This window comes from Mandrillus leucophaeus, unplaced genomic scaffold (genome assembly GCF_000951045.1).
Source record: "Mandrillus leucophaeus isolate KB7577 unplaced genomic scaffold, Mleu.le_1.0 Scaffold15, whole genome shotgun sequence".
Lineage (NCBI taxonomy): Eukaryota > Metazoa > Chordata > Mammalia > Primates > Cercopithecidae > Mandrillus > Mandrillus leucophaeus.
In genome coordinates, this window is record NW_012101476.1 from 1,711,102 (window position 1) to 1,731,860 (window position 20,759).

Sequence of the window (20,759 nt, forward strand, 5' to 3'; positions counted from 1 at the left end):
CTTTCTTTCTTTCTTTCTTTCTTTCTTTCTTTCTTTCTTTCTTTCTCTTTCTTTCTTTCTTTCTTTCTTTCTTTCTTTCTTTCTTTCTTTCTTTCTCTTTCTTTCTTTCTTTCTTTCCTTCCTTCCTTCCTTCCTTCCTTCCTTCCTTCCTTCCTTCCTTCCTTCCTTCCTTCTTTCCTTCCTTCCTTCCTTTTCTTTCTTTCTTTCTTTCTTGAGAAAGAGTTTCACTCTTGTTGACCAGGTTGGAGTGCAATGGCGTGATCTCAGCTAACTGTAACCTCTGCCTCCCGGCTTCAAGCGATTCTCCCGCCTCAGCCTCTCCAGTAGCTGGGATTACAGGCACCTGCCACCATGCCCAGCTAATTTTTTAAAAATATTTTTAGTAGAGACGGGGTTTCATCATGTTGGCCAGGCTGGTCTCGAACTCCTGACCTCAGGTGATCCACCTGCCTAGGCCTCCCAAAGTGCTGGGATCACAGGCATGAGCCACTGCGCCCAGCCTGACCTCATTCTTTCAATCTCAGCTCAGGCACTGCTTTCTCCATGAGCCCTCCTTGGCCCTGCTCACCCCCACCCTCACCCAGCATCCACCCATACAGCACCAGGGACTTCCTCTTTATAGCGCTTCTCACTGCTGCACTTTGACAGGTGCTCAACTACTTATTCCACTGATGGCAGACCCCCACTAGTCTGTGCTCCATGGGGATGTCGCCCAGGGGAGGACAGCCTGTCTAGAGTGCCCCACGGGGTCTGGGACAGATTTATTTTTGCTAACCACCATTCCCTGTGTCTAGCTAGCACTATGTCTGGAATATAGTAGGTGTTCAACAAACGCATGTAGAATGAATGGATCTGGAGAGGCAGAATACTGCTGTGATCTTTATAGATGAGGAAGTGGAGCCCCAGAGAGCCCTAGAGTGACCTGCTTAATGCCCCAGCCAGGTGAATTTCTAGAAGCCCTTCTGCTCTCCACCCCCACCATTGCCACCATGGCATTTTGCAGTCCCCAAAGTCTGGCTTGAGGTGTCAGTCTGGGTGCTCTCTCACTTTCCCTGCCCTCCTTACCCTCCTGTTCACAGCTCCCTCCTGCTGTGGCCTCTGGGCTCCTTTTCCCTCTCCAGCTGGCTGACACAGGGGGTGGCTGGGGGAGGCACAACCCAGAAAGTGACAGCGACAATATTAGGAGTGAAAAAGATCAATTAAGCCCATCGAGCTGATTTGCAAAGCTGATTAAATTAGGAGCCTCCCTGGGGGCAGAGGCTCTCTCAGGTTGACAGACCAGCTGCTGGCTGCTGTAGGGTCCTTGCCAGCCCCCAGGGTGCAATGGGGGCCACTTTGTCCTGCTCTGTGCATGGAGAGGGGATGAGGGGAAGTTCCCTTTAGAAAGCCCTGGCAGGGCCAAGCTCAGCACCCAGCCCATGGTCCCCTGTGCTCTCTTAAAGAATTCCCAGAAATCCTGGGGCACTGAGTAGATTGGCCTGACTTTGAAATAAGATCCTGGGCCTCAAAGAGCTTAGGTGGCCTATGCGGGGCCACCCAGCTGGTATAGGCACAGGTAAGTGCTGGAGCTGGGACTGGAAACCAGGTCCTTCTGTTCCCTCTGTGTTCTGTCCTCTCCTTGCCCTGTACCCATATCTGGCGTCAACATCCTGGTCTATTACTCTATTTTTCCAGTCTCAAGGCTCCGGTCCCCACTGCCCACCCCCTCCCCCTTTGACTGGATCTAATCAGATTAGCTCTCCAGTAACCCTACCCCTCTGCCTTGGTCTCAGGATTCCCTTTCATGGACTGTCTCCAGGGCAGCTGTGGCCAGAATATTCTTCTGGTACTTCAGAATCCATTCCCTTCTCCTGGCTTCTGGGTGGGGGCTGGGGAGAGGGATTTGGACAAAGACTTTAGTGTGTGTAGGGGCAATGAACCCTGGGGAGGTTATAGAAATGAGGTCAGCTTCTCCAGAGTGCAAGAGCTAGGGTAGGGAGCGCCTTGAAAGCCAGGCTGCAGAATTTGGCCATCCTCAAACACCACCTTTAATGGCAAAGGAGGGATGGGAAAACACCTGAAGACCAGGTAGTCATGGGGTGCTACATTTCAGGATGGAAAGGGGACCACACAGGTGACACTTGGAGTGGCAGGTGCCCGGGAAGGGACGTGTGGGTTGGGGGTTGGGTTTGAGGTGGGAGAACAGAGGAGAGATTCACTCAGGGGTGGCCTTGGGGCTGGGTCAGGAAGATGACTGACAAGCCTGGAGGGGTGAGAGTATTTCAAAGAGCCCTGAGGGTCCTTTAGCTCTTGGCCAGAGATGGGGCTGCAGGGAGAGCAACTGACCCTTAGACAGGGCCTGATTTTTCTCTCTCCCTCCCTCCCTCCCTCCCTTCCTTTTCTTTTTTTGAGACAGAATCTTACTGTGTCACGCAGGCTGGAGTTCAGTAGCACAATCTCGATTCACTGCAGCCTCTGCCTCCTGGGTTCAAGTGATTCTCCTGCCTCAGCCTTCCGAGTAGCTAGGATTACAGGCATGTGCCACCACAATTGGCTAATTTTTGTATTTGGTCTTGCCATGTTGGCCAGGCTGGTCTCGAACTCCTGATCTCAAGTGATCTACCCATCTCGGCCTCCCAAAGTGCTGGGATTATAGGCATGAGCCACTGCATCCAGCCTGATTTCTTATATCTAGGTCTTCTTTCTTCCTTAGAGCAAGTCTGTGCCAAATCTATAATTAATTTTAAAAAAAAAATTCACTCAAGCAAACACGGGCTCAGAGTTGTGCAGCTGTAAGTGGTAGAATCAGAACTCACACCTAAGTCTATGGGGCCTTCGGAGCCTGGGACTTTTTGTGGAGTGACTGCCAAAACTTCTGCAGTCTCGAAGTCAGTGGGCAGAGCTAGGGAGCCCCACAAGCCTCGAAGGATCACATAGGCTGGCAGTTAGGAGCACAGGTTTTGAAATTAGACTGAGTTCACTCTCCTGGCTCTGCATCTTGCTTGCTGTCTGGCCTTGGCCAAGTTAATTTGCCTTTGTGTCGTTTACTTTCTTTCTCTATAAAGTGGGGATATTAATAGTACCTACCTCACAGGGTTGTTGTGAGGGTTAAATAAATGTACACCCACAAAGAATTCCAAACAGTGCTATCATTCGATAAATGTCAGCCATTCTTACTCAGGATGGAGCCAGGATACAGGGGCTTTAGGCCAGGCCAGGGAAGGCAAAGACCTCTAAGCCAGTGCTCCCTGCTGTCTTCGCATCTCTGTGAGTCTGAGCTACCTGTGCTGGTGGGGCCCGGGCTGACTGGCTGCCCAAAGTGACTTATACCCATAAGTCATTGTTCAGTCCCAGAGTTGAGTCCTACAGCCTCTTCCCATCTAACAGGCATGGAAACTGAGGCTCAGACAGGTTGCCGCAGATCTGCTCTTTGATTTGGGGCAAGTCAGTCCTAGAGCCCTACCCCCAACCCAGAATCTGAATCCTGGTCCAGGGTCTCTAAATTACCCTGCAACTGGTTTAATTTTTTCCAGGCAGACGCCATCCTCATGGCAGAAACATTTTTTTCTGAAATCTTATTTGCAATTGCTAATGAGAAGCAGGGCTGCTCTCCGTTTCTAAACCTCATCCTCATCTCTAATTTGTTTCCAGAGGCTGGGGCTGAGGCTTCTGCCATCTCTGTGAAATATTAGCAATTATTTCTCAATTACTTCTCATTGGGAAGGGACTCTTGGAGATGGAGCTCTGGAAGCTGGAAGAAGCCATAAGGATGATGTTTTGATCTGACGTGAACCTTGCCGAGAGGCACACATGCTCTGTCGTCCCTGCTCCAACTTGAGGGCTAGGCTGGGTGGCATATGACTCTGTCCCCCTCTTTCCTCACTGGGCCTCCAGCCCAGCTCGTTCCCAAACATGGAGCTGCTGCAGGTCTCAGAAGCCACAGAGAAGCGGGCAGGGCAAGGGAGGAGAAAAGTCCTCTTTGTAGTCTCAGTAAACGCAGCTCTGTCCCTATAGCTTATAGGGTCATAGGCCTTAGGGTCATCCTTGGCTCTTTCTCTCACACCACAAACCCAATCTATGAGCGAATCCTCCAGGTTCTACCTTCAGAATCCATCCAGAATCTGACTGCCTCTCACCACCTCCATAGCTCCCTTCTAGTCCAAGCCAGCAACATCACCCACCTGGATTATTTCAGTAACGCCCTGATTAGTTTGCCTCCTGTCACCCTTTGCATAGAAGCCACGGAGATTGTTTTAGAATTCCACTTTTCACGCAACTATTTGTCCTTTTAGCTATACTCCTTTACATTTTTTAAAGTGGTTTTTTTTTTCAGTTCTAGAGATTACATATACGTCCTTAACTTTTCACAGTTTGGAGTTAATACTGTATCACTTTATGTAAAATATAAACCTCTTAAAAATATTTGCCATCCCCTGTGTGTGCTATAGTTTTCACATGCATGACATCTATATACATTATAAACCCTATAAGACAATGTTATCATTTTTGCTTTAATTATCTGCATACTAAGGAAATTAAGAGGAAAATTAACTTATAATTTTATATATTTAGCAAATATTTACCATTTCTGATTTTTTTTTTCTTTCCCTGAGGATCCAGTGCCTCTTTGATTTTATTTTGCTTCATTCTGAAGAATTTCTTTTAGTATCCTTATAGTTCAGGTCTTCTGGTGACACATTCCATACATTTTCTTTTAAATGAAAATATATTTTGTCTTCCTTATTAACTAATATTTTCACTAGATTTAGAATTCTGGGTTACAGTTTTTTTTTTTTTTTTCCTTTGCCCTTTAAATGATGTTACAGTACTCCTGTTATACTTACGGGGAATTGGGTTCAGGACCTCCCCATGGATACCAAAATCCATGGATGCTCAAGTCTTTTACCTAAAATGGTGTAGCATTTGCATATAACTTCTGCACATTCTCTCATACACTTCAAAACATCTCTAGATTACTTATAATACCAAATACAATGTAAATGCTATGTAAATAGTTGTTGTATCATTTAAAAATTTTTACTCTTTTTTATCATTGTACTGTTATATTTTATCTTTGAAAACTATTTTCCATCTGAGGTCCCATGACTGTGTTCTGCTTCAGGCCTCCATAGTTTCTGGTAAGAAGTCTGTGGTTATTTGAATCTTTGTTCATCTTTGTAATGTGTCTTTTTTTCTCTGCTGCTTTCAAGGTTTTCTTTTTATCTTTTATTTTTAGCGGTTTGAATGAGTGTATGTAAATTTGTTTTGCACCAATTTGGAAAGTGGATGTTGCTGTTTTTTTTTGCCACTATTTCTTTTTCTTTCTCTCTCTCTCTCTTTTTTTTTCTGAGGAGGCTGCTGGTCTTGAACTCCCATGCTGAAGCGATCCTCTAGCCTCAGCCTCTTGAGCAGGTGGGTGTGTGCCACCGTGCCGTTTTGCCATTATTTCTTAAGAAAAAAAAATATGCTCTCCTATTTCTCTTCTTCCTTCTGGCACTCCAATTATGCATATATTAGATCTTTGATGTTATCCCACAGGCCTCTTAGACACTGTTCATTTTTTTATCCCCCCCTTCCCCGTCCTCTTTTTTTTTTTTTTTTTTTAGGTTAAATGGCTTCTGTTGATCAACTTAAGCTCACAGATAGCTATTATTATTATTATTATTATGATGATGATGATGATTTGAGACAGAGTGTTGCTCTGTCACCCAGGCTGGAGTGCAGTGGCATGATCACAGCTCCCTGCCTCCTGGGGTCAAGGCCTCCAGCTTCAGCCTCCCGAGTAGCTGGGATTACAGTTGCATGCCACCATGTCCAGGTAATTTTTTGTATTTTTAGTAGAGACAGGGTTTACCCTGTTAGTCAGGCTGGTCTCGAACTCCTGACCTCAGTGATCTACCCCCCTCGGCCACCCAAAGTGATGGAATTAAAGGCGTGAGCCACCATGCCTGGCCATCTTCATTCTGTTTTAAGCCCATACAGTAATTGTTTAAAATATTCCAGGTATTGTATTTTTAGTACTGAAATTACTGAAATTTCCACTTGGTTCTTTCTATATTTTTATTTCTCTTTAGAGGTTTCCTATCTCTTCATTCATTATGAATGTATTTTCTTTTGCCTTGTTTAGCACAATTATAATAACCGTGGTACTTGTCTGATAGCTTCAAATTCTAAGTCATCTGAGAGTTGATCTCAATTGACTATCTTTTCCCTTGAGGATGGATTATATTTTTCTAATTTTTTGTGTGTTGATTTTGGGTTTTATCCTGGACGTTGGAAATGCCATGTTGTAGAGATTCTGGAGTTGGTGATATTCCTCCAAAGAGTGCTGATGTCTTTGTTTTAGCAGGCATTTCACTTCGTTAGACTCAAACTACTAACTGTTTTGCCTTTAGTGGGCTGCACCTCAAATCACAGTTCAGTTCTTCAAGCCTTAGTTGCACGTTGTCTTGAATCTTGTCTATGCATGTGTGATTCAGAAGTGAGCCAGATACTCGATCAGAATTTACTACCAGAATTTGGGCCTTTTCTGGCACTTTCCTTTCCAGAAAACCCCCCTTCCTTTCCAGGGGCTCTGGTTGCTCTAGATTCTGTCCTCTGGTTCTTCAGGCCAAACAGACAGCATTTTCTACCGGACTTTTAGCAGCCCTGCACAAGGCCACAGCTGCAGCCTGCCCTCTGGGTAAAGCTGTCAAAGTGGAAAACTTACCACATGCTGGTCCCTTCTTACAAGTTTCAACATCCTTCCAAAATCTGCCTGCTTTTGGTCATTTTGGTCGTTTGAACTTTTTGATTATTTCAGAGCCTTCCAGCAATTGTTTTCAGTATTATATCCAGAATTTATAGACATTATTTGTGGGAGGGTATATCTGTTAAGAGTTCACTCCACTCCACTGGAGGAGGAACTTCCAGAGTGTTCTTTTTAAAACTTCTTGGACCGTGCCATTCCTCCCCTCAACTCTCCCCACTCTCGATGGCTCCCATTTTACTCAAAAACCCAAATGCTCACAATGGCATATGAAGCTGTGAATAATCTAGCTTCAGACTATGTCTGACCTGTGCCCTTTTACCTCACCTTTGCTCATTGGTGGCTTCTTTGTTGTTCCTCAAACATACCTGCCTGATACACACTCTTGCAAGACAGCTCCACGGCCGGCAAGGCCCTGCCTCCTCCAGCCCTATCTTTACCCATTTGCCTCCACTCTTGACACTCCAGCCCCACCGGCCTGTGGTCAGCCTTGGCTCAGGCCATGCCCTTTTCCACCGCAGGGCCACTTCTGCATGCAGCACCCTTTCCTAGACTTCTCTTCTGTATATTATTTCTACTAATCCTTCTCTTTTGTAGAAATGACTGCTTCTGGCCAGGTGCCATGGCTCATACCTGTAATCCCAACACTTTGGGAGGCCGAGGCGGGTAGATTACCTGAGGTCAGGAGTTTGAGACCAGTCTGGCCAACATGGTGAAACCCCATCTTTACTAAAAATACAAAAATTAGCTGGGCATGGTGGCGTGTGCCTGTAATCCCAGCTACTCAGGATGCTGGGGCAGGAGAATCACTTGAACCTGGGAGACAGAGGTTGCAGTGAGCTGAGATTATGCCATTGCACTCCAGCTTCTGGGCGACAGATTGAGACTCCATCTCAAAAAAAAAAAAGGAAATGACTGCTTCTCAGAGAATCCTCCCTGATACCCCGTCTCCCACCACAAGAGGTGATTGGTACTCTCAGGGTATGTAATACTTCTTCATAGCATATCACACACTTAACAATCATTTATTTACTGGAAATGCTTTGTTTGCTCATTAATTTTGAGTGCTGCGAGGGCAGGCATTCCATTTGTTTTCCTCCTTTCTGCACCCCAGGCATCCAGCACATAGTGGCACTCAGTAGATACCTGGCATCTGACTGTCAGGGCCCAGCATGGAAGTGGAGGCAGGTCGGTGAGAAACTTTTAAGAAGTCCTTGCTGTGTACACAGCCTTACAATGTAAGCAGGGATTGTGGGTAGCTATTACACCTCTTTGTTACTTTCAGAGAAATGGAGGCTCTGAGAGGAGAAATGACTCACCCAAGGTCATGCGACTAGAAATTCTAGCTTGAAGCCCCATGACCAATTCTAGCTTGAAGCCTCATGGCCGGAGAGCTCAGACCAGCAGAGAGACCTCAGATCGCTCCCAGCCTTGGCCTGCCTGCCACACTTCTCTTTGCTGCACTGGCAAGTGTAGCATTGTTGACTGCACAGAGTTTTTCTTTCCTTTTTCTTTCTTTCTCTCTCTCTCTTTCCCTCCCTTCCTCCTTCCTTTCTCTCTCTGTCTCTCATGTCTGAGTTGGTTCTTTCTGGTGGGTTCTTGGTTTCCCTGACTTCAAGAATGAAGCCACAGAACTTCTTGGTGAGTGTTACAGCTCTTAAAGGTGGCACGGACCCAAAGAGTGAGCAGCAACAAGATTTATTGTTAAAAGTGAAAGAACAAACCTTCCACAGCCTAGAAGGGTACCTGAGCAGGTTGCTGCTGCTGGCTGGGGTGGCCAGCTTTTATTTCCTTATCTGTCCCCTCCCACATTCTGCTGATTGGTCCATTTTACAGAGTGCTGATTGGTCCATTTTACAGAGTGCTGATTGGTCCATTTACAATCCTCTAGCTAGACACAGAGCACTGATTGGTGCATTTTTACAATCCTAGCTACAGAGTGCTGATTGGTGCATTTATAATCCTTTAACTAGACACAGAATGCTGATTGGTGCATTTACAACCCTCTAGCTAGACAGAAAAGTTTGCCAAGTCCCCACTGACCCGGGAAGTCCAGCTGGCCTCACCTCTCACTTTCTTGCTGTTTCCCCAGCATTCACAACTGGGTTCCTTTTGCTGTGTTGGAGGGAGATGGTTCACATGAGCACCATGTTTCACATGGCAGTGGGGCAAGGCACTGAGGCTGTGTGGCATGGCATGGCAGGGTGGCCACTGGTCCCCTAATTGGGAGACCTGCCTCCTCCCTACCACACTGACTTCATGTTTATGGCTAACAAGCCTCACTCAGGGAGCAGCTGAACTGCAGGGCATTCCTGGAGCGTCCAGGAGAGCAATATGGCCCTTTGCTGGTGGAAAACCTGAGACTCTCAAGGAGAAAGTGAAGGAAATACTCTCTGCATACAGACCCCTCCCCGTTTTCCCATTCTGGGTTGAATATCTCCCTCACAGATGTCCTCACGAGTCTTGGAAATCCTCTTGACTCTTTGCCATTTAAAATATCTGTGTTGCTTCTGATGATAGATGGTTGATTTATAAAATGGTTTAGCTCTCTTTATGATAGAATATTACACAGGCATCAAAAACAATGATGTAGGAGACAAGGATATGAGGAGATGTTCAAGCTGTGTTGTGTGAAAAGAAAAAAAGATTGCAGAATACAGCATATGTTCCCATTTTTTTACAAAAATGTGGATCTACGTATATAATGTGTGCTATACATAGGAAAAAGCCTGGAGAACTTGCACGAAATGGTCACACTGTTTTTCAGTGATGGTAAGTGAAAGGGTAATTTTAAAAATTCCTATTCTTTTCCAGGTTGTTTCTAACCATACACATGCCTTTTGGAGTCAAATTTTTAAAAATAAACATTATTTTTAAAAGGAAACAAACAAACAAAACCAAACAGAAATGAGGCTGGGTTTCTTGGGGATTTCGGGAGTGCCTGTGTCTCCACGACCTGGGCAGTGCTCTTCCAAGAGGACCAAGGGCTGGGGAAGCAGAGAGAGCAATGACAGGCCACCAGCATTGAGAAAGAAGGCCTCAAGGCCACTTTGAGAAGGACCCCACGCCCTGGAGCACAGGCTGAGCCCTGGATTCTTGACATTGGAGGCCTTTGGGAGTGCCAGAATAAGCAGTCCCTCTCCTGGACGAGCCTGCCTTCCCACCACGGAGGCTAACACCACGACAGCCGCAGTGAGTCACCCCATCTGCCCATCTTCCCACGTGTCAAGCACTGTGTTCAGTGCCTTTACAGGTAACTTCGATAAGTCACCATGGGCATGCTGCGACTAAGTTGGTACTGATATTCTATTGGTTTTAAATGGGGAAACTGAGGCTCAGGAAGGTTCAGTATTTTGCTGGAGGTCACACAGCCAGGCAAGGGCAGAGCCAAGATTTCAGCTTCAATCTGTCTGGCTTGGATGACTTCCTTATCTCGTGGCAGCATTTCCAGAGATCATGGATCAGCCTCTTCTTGCCAGAGGCGCGCGCGCGCACGCGTGTGTGTGCGTATGTGCACAGACACATACACACTGAGTGACAGAGCGACAAAAACAGTTAGTGGGCACCCACCCAGGCACTGTGTTTGAAACTCTTCTTCTTCCAGCAAACCTGCAAGGTAGGTTCTAATGATGTTCCCATTTACCCTTAAGTTTGCGCGGTGGCATGATTTACCCAGCATCACCGGCTGCCCAGGGTGACCTGGGATTCCAGCTCAGGTTTCTCTGACACTGATCTTGACCCTAGTGTGCTTCTGTGTGATCTTGCTTCTCTGGCTACTGTTCTGCCGTTCTAGGACAGGTGAGGCAAACTAGGGCCAAATACTGCCCTCTGCCTGCCTTTGCATGGTCCCTGAGCTGAGAATGATTTTTACATTTTTAAAGGGTTGTAAAAACAAAACTCAAAGATTATGTGACAGAAACATACATGGCTGGGCAAAGTCTAACATATTTACTTCCTGGCCTTTGGAGAACAAGTTGACGACTCCTAGCTTAGGGTCCTGAGGTCCAAGGAGGAACTCCTGGTCCTGCACGTCTTCATCCTCCACATTTGGTGGTCCAAGGCTGCATACGAGCTGTGACTGCGGACTCAAAGCACTGTGATGGGGGGCATTTTAAAAATGAGCTGTAAAAAGTCTGCCACAATTAGGGCACTGCTACACAGGGAGGTCGACTCACTTTTCCACTTATATTTTGGGGGGATATCTGTGCCCAGGGAAAAGCTCAGTGATCCTTGTTGGATTACTAGGGTGAAGGGGTTTTATCTCAGCATGGGGTCAAGTGCAGCTATGTATGGGTGGCAATGAACTTCAACATCTAGAGTGATTCCTCTGCAAATTGGAAGGCACCAGTGCCACCCCAGGCACCAGCCTTGAGTGTCAGGCATAGTGCCAGGTGCACAAGAAGAAAGCACGATCCCTGCGGACCTCACACAGCCCAGTCTGTGGAAGCAGGGGAGCCCCTCTTGGGTATCCGAGTTGGAAGAAGGGGCTATGAGAATGGAAGGAGGGGCAGGGAGGACGGCCAGGAAATGCAGTTGGTGACACCTGCGCTGTGCCCTGAGAGATGAGGCGTTATGCGGACTTGGGGGAAGGGACATGGGGAAGTTGGCGCTGGCCAGGCGCGGCGGCGGGAACGGCCTGGGCAAAGGGGCCCAGAGGGGCGGCGGAACGTGGAGCGGGGCTGTAGGTGTCAGCAGAGGCGCGGTTTTGGGGTCGGCACGGCCCGCCCCTCGGCCCGCGCGGCCATTGTCTGCGCCCGGCGCCGCCTTGGCAGCAGAAGGTGACATCTGGTGACTAATGGCCGCGGCTGCGCGCCGCGCTCCTCCCTCCCACAGCGCCTGGGGCGCAGCTGCCGTGCTGCCTCCTCCCCCCTCCTCTCCCCTCCCCTTCCCTCCGCTCGGTGGACCAGCGCGGGGGCGCGGGGCGGGCAGGATCGATGCCCCGGTTTCCGAAGGGCCAAGGCCGCCCACCTGCAGCAGGCCGGACCGCCCCGCCCCATCAGCGCGCATGCGCGTCCTCCCGCGCCCTCCCTTGGCCGCCAGCCCGCGAGGACGCGGCTCCCCGCCAGGGGCAGTGCAGGGAACAGCAATGCCTCTCTGCCCCGGGCCAGCCTCACTAGTGGCTGCAAACACTGGCCCATACCGGAGTCTATAGGCACGTGCATTCACTCACAGGTACACGAACCCACGGTCACACGTGTTGTCATGCATTGTATACCCGTGCTCGTTCATGCATGTTCACAGACGCATACGTGGGGGCCGTGGTCGCCCACAGACTTACCTCCAAAATGTCTTTACGTGTGTTCACATAGGCACACGCATCACGTGTGGACTCGTGCAGCCACGCGCTGCTTACACACTCAAATGTAGGAACACCCATGGGCACGTCTATATATACACTCACAGGCACAGCAGGTGCGGCCCTTATCCTTGCCAAAGGTTGAGGGAGGGACAAAACGCCTAATTTAGATCTGAGAAAGGATCTAATGTAGACTCGGTACCCCTCTTCCCCAGTGTTTACACTGCTTATAAATTAGTTGCGTTTGAGAAACTACATAAAAAACCTGGAGATTTCACCTATAGGTCTGGATTTCTGGCTTCTTTTGCAAAATCAGAAGCCCGGGAAAATTGAGGCATACTCCCAGCTTACCATAATGAGCTGGGGCTGAGCTGCCGGGCCCGCCTCAGTCTGTGCTTAAAGTTCCCCTACCTCCACCCAATGGCCCCCTCCCCATGCTGGTTCCTTCTTTCCTAACCAGGAGTTCCCACGTGGAGCCTCAGCCCTATCCCTGACTTTGGAGCTGTGCTAACTAGCTTTAGCCCTGATGTCCACAGCAAGGAGACCCTCCCCACTGTATGATGTTGGGGGTGCTGCCAGCCATAAGAAATCCCTCTGCAGTCTGCAAAGTACCCTCTTCACGCAAGGACCATGTGGTTCTGCTGACAGCTCCGGGAGGATAGCCCTAGTGCTTCCATCTTACAGTTGAGAAGATAGCGGCTTGGGAGTAATGATACAACTACCTAGTTGGAAAGTGCAGATGGGGCTTGCGATCACTGTAGCTGAAGGGTGAGAGGGGGAGCAGGGTGCCTCTACTTCAAGGTTCCTGCCTGGCTCTGGCACATCTGTCTCCCCTCTCTGATATTGTTCCTCTCAGCCTCTGGCCTGGTGGGGACACCTGGTTCACAGAGGGAGAGGCCAGTTCCTGAAGCTTCTGGGTGTTCCGCATGATGTCAGGCTCTGGCTAAACTAGCGAATGGCCCAAAAGGCAGTGGGGAACTATGTGAATGTTAGTGCCACCCACAGCCCACCAGTCCTGGTGCCCCTTACTCCTGCATCATCTCATCCACTCAAGGGCTCTAGCTACCTCCAAGGGCTGACACCCTGCCCAATGGCTCACCTGAGCATCTGTCTCACTTATTCTTCTCCACTGGAAATCTGGCATGTCCTTGACTCTCAGCATGTCCAAAGCCAGTCTGTGGAGTGGGGTGACCTCAGGTGGGGTGTCCAAAGTGGGTATAGCTTGAGCTCAGATGCCAGATCTCCTACTCCTCCCTGTGTCACGCTGGGCAAGTAATTGCCCTCTGTGCCTTCAGTGTCCTCCTCTGCAAACTGAGAACCACAATAGTACCTGCTTTGAGGATTGCCCAGTGAGGATTAATTGAGGAAATTTACACAAAGCAAAGAGTTGGTGCCCAACACAGATCCAGTGCTCAGTCAATACCAGTGCTTTTTAACTTTAGCTGGTTCTTCCTTCCACTGCTGCCACCTTGGTTGGTTTGTACTTTCACCAACCCAGGACAGGATGCTGAGAATTACTCCTGCTCCTCTCTTTGCATCTTCCACACATTCAGTCCTGTTAATTTGACCTCCCCAATATCTCTGGAGTTTGTGCTCTCCTCTCACCCAGGCTGCCTCTGCTCTGGTTTGGTTTGGTGTTGCCTCTGGCCTACACACTTGTGGCCCCTAGCCAGGTTCCCAGGCTGCAGGCTCCTCAAACTTAAATCTAGTCTTACTGCTGCCTTTGAAATGCACACTGTGTCACTCCACACTTAACGTGCACGTCCAAGCTTCACAACCTGGCAGTCACTGTGCGCAGCTGAAAGGATAGCCATGGGTCTAGGGTGAAATTTTAGGAAGTAAAGCTGGATGTGTGCTTTTTCTCTGACCGTCCTGTGTCTGCCAGACCTCACATTTAGCAGTCAGTGGACCCTTCACTCCCACCTAGCATACACACTTTCTCCCCTCCATGCCTTTGCCCGAGCTGTGATCTCTGCCTGGAAACCCCCTTCCCCACAATTGCAACTCTGCTTTCTGTCCTGAGCTCACCTATCCTGACCCTCCAGCCTCTCTTTATATTCAGTTTGTTACCTTCTGTCATGTTCTGCTTAGAGCACCCTGCATATATTGCCTTGATTTTGCACTTACCTCATTTGTTGTATTTCTCTGTTTACATACCACCGAGACCAATGCTTCTCAAAATTTATCATGCACATGAACCACTTGGGGATCTTTTCCAAATGGAGATTCAGCTGGTCTGGTCTGGTGTCTCTGCATTTTTAACAAGCTCCTTGGTGGTGCTAATGCTGCTGGTTCAGGACTATATTTTAAATGACAAATACTTGGATAGCGAGTCCCTAGAGGGCAATGATTTGTGTTCAGTTCATCTTGGTGTCCCTGGTACCTAGCTAACAGCTTGACAAATGGAAAATTAATTAAATGCCTACTGAAGTAAATGAATGAATGAATAAATGAATGAATGAATGAAAGGCATCTCATCCAGATGAGAGTGTTGGGAAGTATTTTGGAGTTGTTGACACCTGAGTTGCATCCTTAGGGAGGTATAGAAGGGAGCCAGGTAGAGAGGTCAGTGGCAGGTTGAGATACTCCAGGTGAAGGTCAGTGGTAAGGCACAGGGATGTACAGAAGTGCAGGTGCAGGATAGTGTAGGAATGGAAGACTTGAAGTTCAAGGTGTTGGAGAATGAGGCCAGGTCACCAATAGCCAGCCAAGGATTCTGTGCTAGCTTGTTTGATCCTAGAGCCTCTGGAGAATGACATAATCCCAACCATAGACCACTCCTGCAGCAGGCTAGGAAGAAATTCCAGAGAGGAGATGTAAGATTGGGTAGTCATCTAGCAGACTTCCCAGTCAATGGTGTGGAGCTCAGCCCACGCGGTGAGGATGGAGTCAGGGCACAGGTTAAAGAGAAACTGAGGAGGAAGCGTAGACAGAACTTATTGAGTGACTAGAAAAGAGAGTGAAGGAAGACCTCCCCCTTTTTCTGGGAGGCACCCTGGTGAGTGGAGGCACGGTAGACTGAGACTGGAGTTCAGGAGGAGGAGGAGCTGGTCTAGCGGGAAGGCTGAGGAGTTTAATTTCAAAGCTGGCTGGATGTTAAGAGCCTGTGGGACGTCCAGGGCATAGACGCCAGGAGCTTCTGAGAGAGCCCAGGGCTGGAGATGATAGTATGGGAGGCATCGGCTGACAGATGCTCATTGAAGTTTTGGGAAAGAATGAGATCATCGGGGAAATCTTAGAAATAAGAAGAGAAGAAGGGAGAGGAGGGACTCTGGAGGGAAACCATTCATTTAAAGAGCAGGAATTAATGACAACCTGTTAGAAGATAAAATGGGAATAGAACACATTTATAACAGCAACAAAAAAGATGAAAAACCTGGGAATCAACATAACAAGAAATGTGCAAAATCTAAGTGGAGAAAGCATTAAAATGCTTCCAAGGGACAAAAAAGCATTTGAATAATGCTCTTGGATGGAAAACTAACATCATAAAATTGTCCATTCTCCCTCAGATAATTTAGAATTTAATAAGGTTTTCAATAAAAATGAAGCCTTTGTTGTTGTTGTTTAGACAAACTGATTCTAACATTCATATGGAAAAATAAATAAGTGTTGAGAGGCAATTCTCCGTGGACCTCTCATGTTTCTGCATGAGCAGAAGTAATGACTACCTCTGTTCCAGACTGTCTTTGCAAAGACAGACTAGTGAACATGTTTGGAAGATAGAGATAGTGTTTTCCTCTGGAGCAAAGGGCAATTTGTTTACTGTCCAGTATAACAAAGATAATGTCTCCTTCTAGGGTAAAAATCAGGCAAGCTTACTGCACATTATAAAATATTTAGGTTCCCTAAACTCAAGGTTTTTCTCCTGTAACACAACTCACTGCCTGTGCAGGTATCACCTGTCATACTGTGGCACTTGGGACTTGTGTAACCATCACAAATGCTGACACTCTGGCTACTGCTATTGCCATGAATAATAAAGTCCTTTGTCTCTGACCCAGAAGTCTTGTGTCTTCTGCCATCACAGAAACAGGACAGGCGAACTTGTTGGTTTGCAGGCAGAGTAAAAACCCTCTTACACGCGTCACAATTCTTGACAAGAAGAATAACTAGCAAATATCTGAAAGAAGAGCAGTAAGGATTGGGGGCTACCTTGCCCTATCAGATATTAAATCATACTATAAAGCCATATTACAGAAACAATATGGTACTACACAACACAGCAGAACAAAATCCAATTCCAGAAATTACACATATACATTATTCAATAAATGGAGTTGAAACAACTGAAGAACCATCTAGAAAAAAGTGTTGGATCCATATCTCATACTTTATACTAGAATAAACTCCATAAGAAACAAAAATGTAACTGTAACAAAATGATAATATAATAAATGTACCAGAAACGTGAGAATTTAAAAACTCTCAGAATGGGAAGAACTTTCTAAGCATGACACATGACCCAGAAGCCATAAAAGAAAAGACTGATAATTTTAACTTTTTTTTTTTTTTGAGATAGAGTCTCGCTCTGTCACCCAGGCTGGAGTGCAGTGGCATGATGGAGAATGGTGTGAACCTGGGAGGCAGAGCTTGCAGTGAGCTGAGATCACGCCACTGATCTCGGCTCACTGCAAGCTCCTCCTCCCAGGTTCACACCATTCTCCCGCCTCAGCCTCCCGAATAGCTGGGACTGCAGGCACCTCCCACCACGCCCAGCTAATTTTTTGTATTTTTAGTAGAGTTGGGGTTTCACCATGTTAGCCAGGATGGTCTTGATCTCCTGACCTCATGATTCGCCCACCTCAGCCTCCCAAAGTGCTGGGATTACAGGCGTGAGCCACCGCACCTGGCTAATTTTAACTTTTAAAACAAAACTGCATGGCAAAACCCAAATACACAAAGCTAAAAGACAGATTTGGAAAAGATTTGTAACTCGTATCGCTGACAAAAAGCATATTTCCTCATAACATAAAAAGTGTCTACAATTCACTATAAAACAGATCAATAACATAAAAGATAGATGGACAAGATATAAAGAGTTATCAAAATCTAGGAGAATATGCCTCTTTATGCATAATAAGAGAAATATAATTAAAATTTCACTGAGACATCATTTTCATATCTCAGTTTGCTTAAGATCAAACAGTGGATAACTGTGTGGAAGGGAAAACAGACATGCATTGCTGATGGAAGTGAAAATTGGGGGGCACATCTCAATGGGGGGATATCTGGAATATCTACGGACATTACAAATGCTTCTGACCCAACAATTCCACTTGTAAGAAATTATGCTTTGGAAAGAAATTTATGCATTCCCACACATGAAAAATGATGCATGTAAGATGAGTTGTTACATTGTTTATAATGGCAAACACTGAAAGCAGCCCAAACAGGCATCAAAAGAGAGATGTTAAGATACATCAGGTGCATGCATATACGAGTATTCCTGTGATGTACAGATACGGAAAGATTTCCAAGCTAGATTGTTGTGAAGAACGCAAGGCATACTTCAGTGTGCATAGCATACTGCCATTCTTGTGAAAAAGTAAAGGTGTTTGTGTGGAAGAATTTGTAGATATATGTGTGCATACATGCACACTTCTACTTAATATGTCTGTGGAGGAATATATAAGAAACTGATAACGTTGGTTGTCTCTGGGGAGAGGAACCTCATCATTGGGAGGCAGGGGTGAGAAGGGAAACTTCTTGCTATACACATTTTTATACCTTTGGAAATTGAAAATACATTACCTCTATAGGGTTTCCCCACAAAAACAACAGAGTGAGCAGAAGATAGGGAGCCCATGACACAGACTAAGCCTGTGCAGTTGGAGTTTCAGAGAGAAAGCAGAAGAGAGTTGCACTGGAGAAGCCCACCAAGGAGAACTTCTCAAGAAGGAGTTAGGACCCTGGCCTGAATGCTGCAAAGACATTAAGAATTTAGATGAGGACTTGGAGATGTGCAGTCAGTGTGTTCATCAGGTCCGTGGTGACCTCAGTGAGAGTGGGTTCAATTCAGTTGAGTATGTGACTGTGTTAGCCTGAATGCAATCTTTAGGAGAGAATGAAGTGTGCAGAATCGGATATAGTAAACACTTTCCGAAAGCTTGGTCATGAAAGGAAGATGAGAAGGTGGAAGCTGATGGAAGACAGGGCAACTTGTGGGTGTCTCTTTCTTCTTCTCTTCCTCCTTCTGCTTTTCCTCTTCTCCTCCTTTTCCTCCTTCTACTCCCTCTCTTCCTTCTCCTTTTCCTCCTGTCTCCTCTTTGTTCTCCTTTTCCTCCTTCCTTTTCTCCTTCTCTTCTTCTCTTGCCCCTTTTCCTTCTCATTTTTCCCTTCTCCTTTTCTTTTTCCTCCTCTTCCTTTTCCTCCTTTCCCCTCTCCTCCTTCTTTGTCCCCATCTTCTTTCCTTTCCTTGCCTCCTCCTCTTTATAATTATTATTATTTAAAAGAGGCAAAGTGTGCATGTTTGGCTAGTGATAGCAAGCTAGTAAAGAAGAATCCCTGCAAGTTACAGGAGTCAGAGGGGACTGGTTATCTGTTGCTGTGTAACAAATCACCTCAAAACTTAGAAGCATAACACTGCCACTGTTTTATTATACTTGCAATTCTTTGTGTCTGGAATTCTGACAGGGCACAGCAGGGACACTTTGTCTCTGCTCTACAATGTACAGGCCTCCTTTGGGATGCCTTTGACTCAGGGGGTGGCTGGCGCTGTGTGAGTGCCTCAATTTTTCTCTGCATGTAAGATGGCTTCTTCATGTCTGGCACCTGGGCTGGGATGGCTGGAACAGCTGGGGTCTGGCCAGCATCACTCATTTTCCATGTGAGTTCTCCACATGGCTGGCTCGAGCTTCTTGACAGCATACTGAGGGTCCCCGGGTCCCAGGAGCCCAAGTGCAAAGTCCAAGGTTCTTATGACCTAGTCTTGGAAGTCATGCAGAGTTACTTCTATTGCATTCTCTTAGTTACATATGGCCAGGCCAAAGTCAGTGTGGTGGGGGCTACATAAGGGTCTGAATACCAGGAGGCATGGTTCATTGGCAGCAGGGGGCATCTTTGAAGCCTGGTTAATAGGGATCATCAAGAAAGTGAGCTTTTTTTTTTTTATTATTTTTTATTTTTTTTGTGAAAACCAACAGGATTAGGATCCAGAGCATTGAGATGAGAATAGCTCTGGGCAGGAAGGGGCACCCTTTTCATTGGAAGAGAGGAAGAAGGCAAGGGTAAGTTAGATGTGGATGGATGGGACCAGAAAGCAGAGTGCTAGATTGCTCTGATTTTTGAATGATGAAGGAAGTGAGGTTCTCTGTTTAGACAAGAGGGTTTACGGTGGCGGTAGGTAGTACGTTTATAGAGAATGTATGAATTTTGACATATCTGTGGAGAGAGAGAGAGAAAGAAACAACCAGGGCCAAGATGAGTGGGCTCATTCAAAGTCAGAGTCCACAGATTTGCAATGACACCCACAATCATGGTTGTATATGACCTTTTTCCTGATTATGCTCAGCATCTCCAGTGTGAGATAAAAAGAAAATCAGAGCCTGGAATGTATCTGAGGTTAGAGTTTTATTAGGAAGGAGAAGAAGGCAAAGAGTAAATGGTACTGACAAGAGAAAGAACCATGGGGTCTTCACAGGGTAGAAAAAAGTGTAAGGCCAAGACAGGGATAGTTTGGGAGAATGTTGACGGACAAGAGTAGCTAGGTCCCCATGTGATTAAAAATCTTGGATCATCTATAAGTGAGAGATGCAGAAGGACTGGAGATACTCTTTAAAGAAAGGGATGATCTACAATTATGATTTCAGATGTACAGCAGTCCTGGATGATGATAGGTCCAGAGTGTGGCCAGAGATGTGGGTGGCTGGAGAAGAGAGAAGAACAGATCATCAGAGATGAGGTTAAGAAACTGAGCATCTAGGGTGTCGGGCAGCACATCCATGTGGAAACTGAAGTCACCAGGGTGAGGTCTGGGTGGAGATAAAGGCTGTAAACCTGATGCTAATGTCTTCCATGATGTTGGGGTGGGACTTGAAGACTAGTGGATGACACAGATAAGATGTTGGAGCATGGGTTCTGCAGCCAGGTAGTATGAGCCTCAAGGAGCAGGGGGGAACGCCACATATGGTGGTGGGTCATGGTGAGGAGAGAGAGGCATGGACTCATTCTTAGCCTGGGGTGTGGAGAGTGTGGGAATGATTGGCCAGCCAGGGCTCAGGTAAGCAGTGTCTTCCCCTTGAGGCAGGGTCACAGGTCTGGCTCTGTCCTCAAGTCACTGCCTTTGCTCCTAGAAGGACTGCTATGGTTTGAATGTGTCCCCAAAAGTTCATGTGTTGAAAACTTAATCCCTAGTTTGACAGTGTTAAGAAGTGGGGTCTAATATGCAGTGATTAGGTCATGAGAGCTCTGTCCTATGAATGGATTAATGTCATTATGAAAGTGAGATAGTAATGGTTTGAGTGGACTTGTTAAAAATGTGAGCTCAGCTCCCTCTTGCTCTCTTATACTCTCTTGCCTATTGGCCTTCCTCCACGGGATGATGCAGCAAGAAGACCCTTACCAGATGCGGGTCCCTCAATCTGGGATTTCTCAGCCTTCAAAACTCTAAGAAATAAATGTTTGTCTTTCTTTCTCTCTCTTTCTTTTCTTTCTTTCTTTCTTTCTTTCTTTCTTTCTTTCTTTCTTTCTTTCTTTCTTTCTTTCTTTCTTTCTTTCTTTCTTTCTTTCTTTTCT